Source organism: Mustela erminea, chromosome 2, assembly GCF_009829155.1.
Source record: "Mustela erminea isolate mMusErm1 chromosome 2, mMusErm1.Pri, whole genome shotgun sequence".
Taxonomy (NCBI): Eukaryota; Metazoa; Chordata; class Mammalia; order Carnivora; family Mustelidae; genus Mustela; species Mustela erminea.
The window spans coordinates 133,209,805-133,217,189 of NC_045615.1; the positions used below are offsets into that span (position 1 = coordinate 133,209,805).

The 7,385-nt window shown below is 42.3% G+C and overlaps 1 pseudogene; it reads left to right on the plus strand.

Moving 5' to 3' along the window:
* Window positions 1-2,201: 2,201 nt before the first annotated feature.
* On the plus strand, window positions 2,202-4,362 carry LOC116582594 (annotated as a pseudogene).
* The last annotated feature ends 3,023 nt before the right edge of the window (window positions 4,363-7,385 follow it).

Here is a 7,385-nt window from a genome sequence, read left to right on the forward strand (position 1 = left end):
AAAACAACTATCAGTTATATCCTGCCTCTTTCATAGAGGAAGAGTCATTGATCAGAATTACCTTATGATAGAAGGCATTTAAAAAAAATTTCCCCACTTAGCCGTATGTTTATTTCCTTATGTGCTAAATTTGTGCTAAACTTCCTGTAAGGTGTTTGTTTGTTTGTTTGTTTGTTTGTTTTAATTAAGTTGAGTAAAATTAAGCCAATAGTTCTGTTAAATTCTCCAGTTTGATTCAATACTTTTCAGATGTTTGATGTAGATATTGATAATTCCTCCACTACTCACACTATCTCTGATATAAATCCTCAAGTTTATATTGAATGTGAGACTGATACTCTGAGAACATCAATGGTTTGCTATACGTTGGTTTTGGAGAATTCAACGTTGACATATTGAGCAAGAAAGTTGATAGTAAAAAGGATTTATTTCAGCATATGAAAATTAAACGGATCCATAGACTTTGATTAAGAAGTCTTCTTTGAGTCTTCAGCCTTTTATGCTGAAGATTTCTTGTGCATACAGTGTACATCATGATCAACATAAAAGAAATACTAGAAACTCTAGTGTGAGAAAAAGATGAGTGCTGATCATGATTCTGTTTTAAAATGTAGCGTTCTGCATTTGTCTGAGATTTCATTAGACTTTTATGTAAGGAGTGATGAGGAAAACTGGAAAGATGAAATAACCTTTCATGAAAATGTTCTTTTTTGATGATAAGCTGTTATTCACTATACACTATATCAGGACAGCATAATTCAAGTCATTTATTTATGAAGAACAAATATATTAATAAGGGAGTTCAAAGCAGATTATATACTAGGACATGTGGACATGCCTCACTTTTTTCTTGTGTATTTACTAGGAACATTATTTTCTGTGGAGAATACTATTTCTTGGGTACTACTTCTTAACCACAAACAATTGTAGATATCTTGGGAACTTTTGGAGGTTAAAATACTTATGTTCAAATTGCTCTGTGTTGGTATTTGAACTGGATATCCACTTAGAAAGGAAGAAGTAGAGCAGGCCACTTTCTGTATTGATGGAGATTTACCTTGTTCCTATTTGTACAGACAGGGCCAAGGGCAATGCTGGGTACAAGAAACCTACTCAAAAGTATTTGCCGAGTAAATGAATCGGTTGGGAAATTAAGCAGTTGAGTTTGTGAGGGACAAAGCGAACATATCAAGATGGAGATTGGTTTTCTGACTTTGGAGAGGTTACTGGCATTCAACTTCAACTCAGATGTTTCATTATGTAGGACATAGAAAGGTGGGGTAAGTAATCAATTAAGAATAATTTTATCTCACATGCCTCATTTCCTTCTGTCTGAAAGTTGGATATATTAATATTTACCTCCTATCTTTATTTTGCCCATGTCTCCTTTTTCTGGATTATTTTAAATTTATTGCATGTTGCTATCTTGCATACATTTTATAGCCTTCTTTCAGTGTCTATAAAAATTGGGTATATATAGGGGCACCTGGGTGGCTAAATCAGTTAAGAGTCTGCCTTTGGCTCAGGTCATGATCACAGGGTCATGGGATTGAGTCCTACATGGGGCTGCTTGCTCAGCAGGGAGCCACTTCTCCTTCTGCCTGCCTATTTCTCTCTCTCTGACAAATAAATAAATAAAATCTTAAAAAAAATAATAATTGGGTAACTATAAATTGAAATAACAGTTTGGCAGTGGTGGCCGAGGCAGCAGTGGCAGTAACAGCTCTGGGTTTGCTTCTCGTAGCCACGGCTGCTGCTTGGGCCTGGTGTTTACAAATGGCTGGCTAGGATTCTCGGCACCATTTTCTGTTTCTGTCACTGGCCTGTGCCCCCTTCCCAGGCCCTCCTAAAGAGGCAGCGCTCGAACAGCACTTTGTTTTCTGCAGTGGATGCTGATGAAATACCAGTCGAAAGAGGAAGATTGGATTATTTCATTCACCAAGTCAAAACCAGTGTCTTCAATGGTTTCAGCTTATTTGGATTCCCATTCCAGCTGACCACAAAACCTGTGGTAACTTCCACTTGTAAGGGAACACGGAATGTGACCCCTTCAGGAGAGGTATTTTCGAACTCTTCATCTTGTGAACTGGCAGGTCCTGGAACAACATGCTGAAATTGAGTAATAAATCTCCTAATAGAATAAGTGATGGTAACCTGAGATCAGCCCTGCAGAGTCCTGCCTTCCTTTGGTTTTCCTTTGAACTCAGAGGGATATTAACAGAAGACCAGGTGGCTGTCATCATGGCAAAGGCCCTTCAGAGAGTTCCTTAACCTGGAAGCCTCAAGGACAGGCTGTAATGGAGGTGATTTCTGAAGAGGGTGGCAAGGGTCTGAGGTGTCCCCACTGTACCGATGAGGAGGATGTTCAAAAAGAGGAAAGAGAGAAATACCAAAGGTTATTGGAGTGACTTAAAGAGGGTGGTCATGGAAACTCTGTTCCTCCTGTAACTCTGACTTATCACAGCTCTCAAAGAAGTCAGATGGACACAGTAAAGACCAAAGGCTGGGGGAAGAGCAAAGTCATGGAGTCATAGCAACTCAGTGTGTTCCAAAACAGCAGAGAGTTGTTGAAACAAGGGGGCCTCTGTGCTCGGTGAGAAGTGAGAAGGGATGTTGTTCAAGGGGGAAAATTTCTGATACAGAGAGGACAGTTGGGATCAGACTTGAAAATGAAGGTCGGAGGGGGCGCCAGCTGGAACGTGACCTGTGTGAAGAGGTGTCAGCCCCACCCCGCCTTGGGCAGTCGGAGCGATGGCTTACTCAGGAGGAAAATGTCAATACTTGAGACAAAAGAAAAGCATTGCTCAGGCAAAGAGAGGGATAAAAGGATTCATGATCTTGAACTTACAGAGGACATGGAAAGGGAAATCAGTAATGCCCTAGGTCATGGCCCACAGGATGAGGTCCTAAGTAGTCACTTGAGGGGATATCCAGACCTTGAAGAACTATCACTGGCTCAATGATGAACTCATTAATTTTTTCATGAATCTTCTGGTGGAAAGAAACAAAAAACAAGGGTATCCAGCACTTCGCACATTCAGTACTTTTTTCTATCCCAAATTAAAATCTGGTGATTACCAAGCAGTGACAAGATGGACCAAAGGGGTGAGTCTCCTTGAACAGGAAGGTACATTGGAACCTGGTGGTGATAGACCTAAAAAAAGGTGTCTTAAGTATCTGGATTCTGTGGGACAAATGGGACACAGGATCTGTGGGATTTGCCTTTAGTATTTAACGGGTTGAAAGTAAGACCAAAAGAAATATTGATTTGAATCTTTTAGAGTGGGCCCACTACAGCATGAAGTCATATGAGATACCTCAACAGTTGGATGGAAATGATTGCAGGATGTTTACTTGTAAATATGCAGAAGATCTCTCTAGGGACAAACCTATCAGATTTACTCCACATCAGATGCCTCTTCTGGATGAAGACTGTGGGAAATCCTTCCTCACTAGTTGCTGTGAGAAGGTCCCGCCCAGGCCCTCCAGCTGCTGGTGGTTCTGACAGGGAGGACAGATGTCTCCATGTACGTCATGCATGAAGTCCCTGCATCACCTCTGTTGTCTCACAGGCACTGAGCTGTAGGGTGTGTGCGCCGGCTTCTCCTGCACCCTAGTCCTCATGTGGCGTGTGGAGGTTCTGCCTGCAACCCTGTGTGTAAGCCTGTGCCTCCTCAGAGCCTGGACGGTTCAACCCACACAAGAACAAACACAAAAATTAATAACTTTTTTTAAAGACTTTTTTCTCGTATGAATGTGGGAAATGCAGGACTTTATGATTTGTCTTTTGTGTATTTGTTCACGTGTGTTCGTTCACTCACTCATTTGCTCACATGATGGGCAGTGGTTGTTTGCTGCTGCGCTGACCTTTAACTCTGAATTGCCTGTTTGAGCTCTTTATTTTTGAAAAGAATGTTAATCAATCTCCACTCCCAGCTGAAGATCTGGAGGGCAGTGGGGGTGAGGGGAGGCAGGGGAGGAAGGAATGAACTTCTCTAAGGCTGGAGCAGAGACCGCCACCTGGAAGCCGGCCATCTTGTGTTGAGGGCTTGAGGATGCGAGGAGAAGATGTCTGGTCTGACAGGAAAACACTGGCTTGGGGGCCTGGAAGAGTGGAACTGGGGTTCTCCAAGCATCTTCCGAAGAGTGTCATGGTCATCCTAAAGAGACCGCTGTTTCTGGAACAGGGGTGACTTGGCTACTCTTGCAACTGGATTTGAAGTAACTCTAAACCCTAAATCTTCCTTTTCATCACAGATCTGGTTGAGTATAAACATCAGAATTGTAAGGGCTGGCCTGGGCTGTTGATTTCTTTTCTTTTCTTTTTTTTTTCAAAGATTTTATTTATTTATTTGACAGACAGAGATCACAAGTAGGCGAAGAGGCAGGCAGAAAGAGGAAGAAGCAGGCTCCCCGCTGAGCAGAGAGCCCAATGCGATGCTGGGCTTAATCCCAGGACCCTGATATTAGGACTCGAGCAGAAGCAGAGGCTCAACCCACTGAGCCACCCAGGCGTCCCAGGGCTGTTGATTTCAAAAGACATGTAAAATTATTCAATGTAAAAGCTGTTTTTTCTCAAAGTTTTTTTTTTTTTTGTAAATATATAAAGTCAAAATTAAGTTTTGTACTCATTAGGATTTTTGTCCCCCTCCTCCCTTTCCATCTCCACTGAAATTGGAAGAAAATTTAGTACTCGTCTCAGAGGCTGCCTGTTATATAATGATCTATTTTGCATATGAAAGTTTGTATTTAACTTGTTTGTTCATTAAAAACTTGACAGTGAAAAAAAGTTAAAAAAATAAATTGAAATAATAATAATAGCTGCTTTGGTTTTTTTTTTAAATCTTTTTTTTTTAAGATTTTTATTTATTTGACACACAGACAGAGAAATCACAGGTAGGCAGAGAGGCAGGCAGAGAGCGAGGAAGAAGCAGGCTCCCCGCTGAGCAGAGAGCCTGATGCGGGACTCGATCCCAGGACCTTGAGATCATGACCTGAGCCGAAGGCAGAGGATTAACCCACTGAGCCACCCAGGCGCCCCAATAGCTGCTTTGTTTTAAGTCAAATTAGATCCCCTGTACGTAAGGCCTCATAAATTCGCCGTAAACATTTGTAAATATATGAGAGCTCGTTATTAATACATACTCTGCTTATTACTATTTTAAGGGAAATGAAAGACCGTTTCCCCCCAGTGTAAATCCCAGCCAATGCGCTGCCCCCGCTCTTCATTCTACATGTCCCTGTTATAGTTCGTGCACAACTCACCATTTAGACCCCATTTTGCCCTCTGTAAAATGAATGTTTCGCAATCCCCTGTTGTCGGGCATGTTGTGAGGTTGAAGAAGGTAACAACGGGCAGGGTTCTCTCTTCCCCCAGTTCATTCCTTCCGTCCGCCCCTTCCCCCCACCTGCAATGCATATTACATTCAGGCCGTGAGATACGATCCTTACGGGCAAGAGAACATCTTGGGGCTTTCAGAGAAGCCCTATTCTGAAATGTCTGGAAGACTGGAGCTTGTCTCCATGGAGGGGTGAGAGGAGCCAGATTCAGTGACTTTGACCCCACACAGGGACAACCAAAGGGAACTAGAGTCTTGAGAAGAGAGCAGAGAGGCAGGAAAGAAGGAGGGTAGTGGGAAGATGGGAGTGGGAGGAAGGCAGGTTGGATGCCTCTCTGAGGCTGACTTTGTTGGACAGAAAGGTGACCCCATGCAGACAGCAAACAAATTAATAGCCCATCCTCTGGCTCCCAGTGTGCTCCAGACCCCTGGTAAGAATGCATCGCTTCTGGGAATGAAGTTGTTTCTTGCCTGTCCCTCTGGATGTGGCACAGCATTAAATAAAAGTTACATGTATATGAAAATTGTAGCATATGCCCATATTTCATCGAATCTAAGATGCTATCAGCTACAACGTGCATCCTTATTTTATGAACCCCTGAGAAAGGAAAAAAAAAAAAAGCCTCGCTAATTTAATCATGGCACAATATATTATTATGGCTTAAAATTTTTAAACATATGGAAAAAGCTCTTCTAGATGTATTTATATAGAGATTGTTTTCGTATATCGCTCTTGAGCATACATATAAAGGCAAAGAAATGTAAAATAAATTAATTAGGATAGTCCCAAGCACTCTGAGTTTGAGTCTTATTAATCACTTTTCCTCTCAGAGTCATTGATGTGTGTGATGTTTTGCACAAGTCAGTCAGTCCTTCTTGTGATCAAAAGCACAGGTGATGGGGTATTTGTTAAAAATGTACTTTGCTGTTGTCTTGGATTTTCTCCTGAGTCTGGGAAACCCGTCTCTAAGCTTTAATGTGAAGGCAGTTACATCATGACCATTGCGGATATATGTGAGGGTCAGATGCCCACCAATTTTGGAGACATTAACAAGTGAGAAAATACACCTCTTAGAACTGATGTAGCCCCGTGGTAAATCCTCAGCAATGCGAAGATGTCCAGATCTGATCTTGAACTACCCGAATAAGGCTCTGGGTCCAGCCTTTCACAGTTAGGCACTGCTGCCCATAAGATGCAGGCTTCCACAGCCGGAGAAAATAGATGGTCCCTCAATTACAGAGCCTCCAGCAGATGGATGGCTGGACCTTGGGGTCCTTTGCTCCAAAGCCTCCAGAATTATTTCAGGAAAGGGGGCTCAGTGAATCTCAGATGGAAAACTGTGGCAGATGTTCCCCCTTTGGCTCATGCTTATCAATGGCCCTGAAGCTGCCTAGCTGCTTCCCTCACCTGCTGCCCCCACCCCTTGTGAAGCCCCAGTGTCCAGGCTGGGGGTGTCACCTTCTAACGGTCCCAGGGATTGTTAATCTTCAAGCTGTCAGAGATGAAGCAGTTTTCATACAAAAGTGGGGACCATACTTTTCTCAACTCCTCATCCTAGTTTATTTCCTGGGTCTCAAAGCATCAAGGCTTGTCCCTAGAGTCCGTTGACTCTTCACAGAGACTCCCAGCTTCAGGAGTTAATAATAGGCAGTCAATATAAATGATTAATGAATTTTTATTTAGTCTCTAATATGACTTATATATTCATACTTGGAAAAGCTTCTATTTGCAAACAGAGCAGATCAAAGCCAACTCAGTCAGATTATTTTAGGGTTCCAAGTTTATATATGCAAGAGCTTTGGAAACTGCATTAATTCATTTGCAAAAGGCGATGCAAAAAGACATACCAGCAAAAGGTCCCCTTTTCAATGTGTAATTGATACTTTGACAGATTTGTCTGAACTCTCTGCTCTCTGAGGTGTGGTGACTTCCCAGACCAGAGTCGTCATCCACATCACATCATGCTTTCTCTTCAGGGGAAGTTTTCCTGGTCATTTGGGGACCACTTTCATGCTCTTAAGAAACTGTCTAGTTTATCTGTGGAC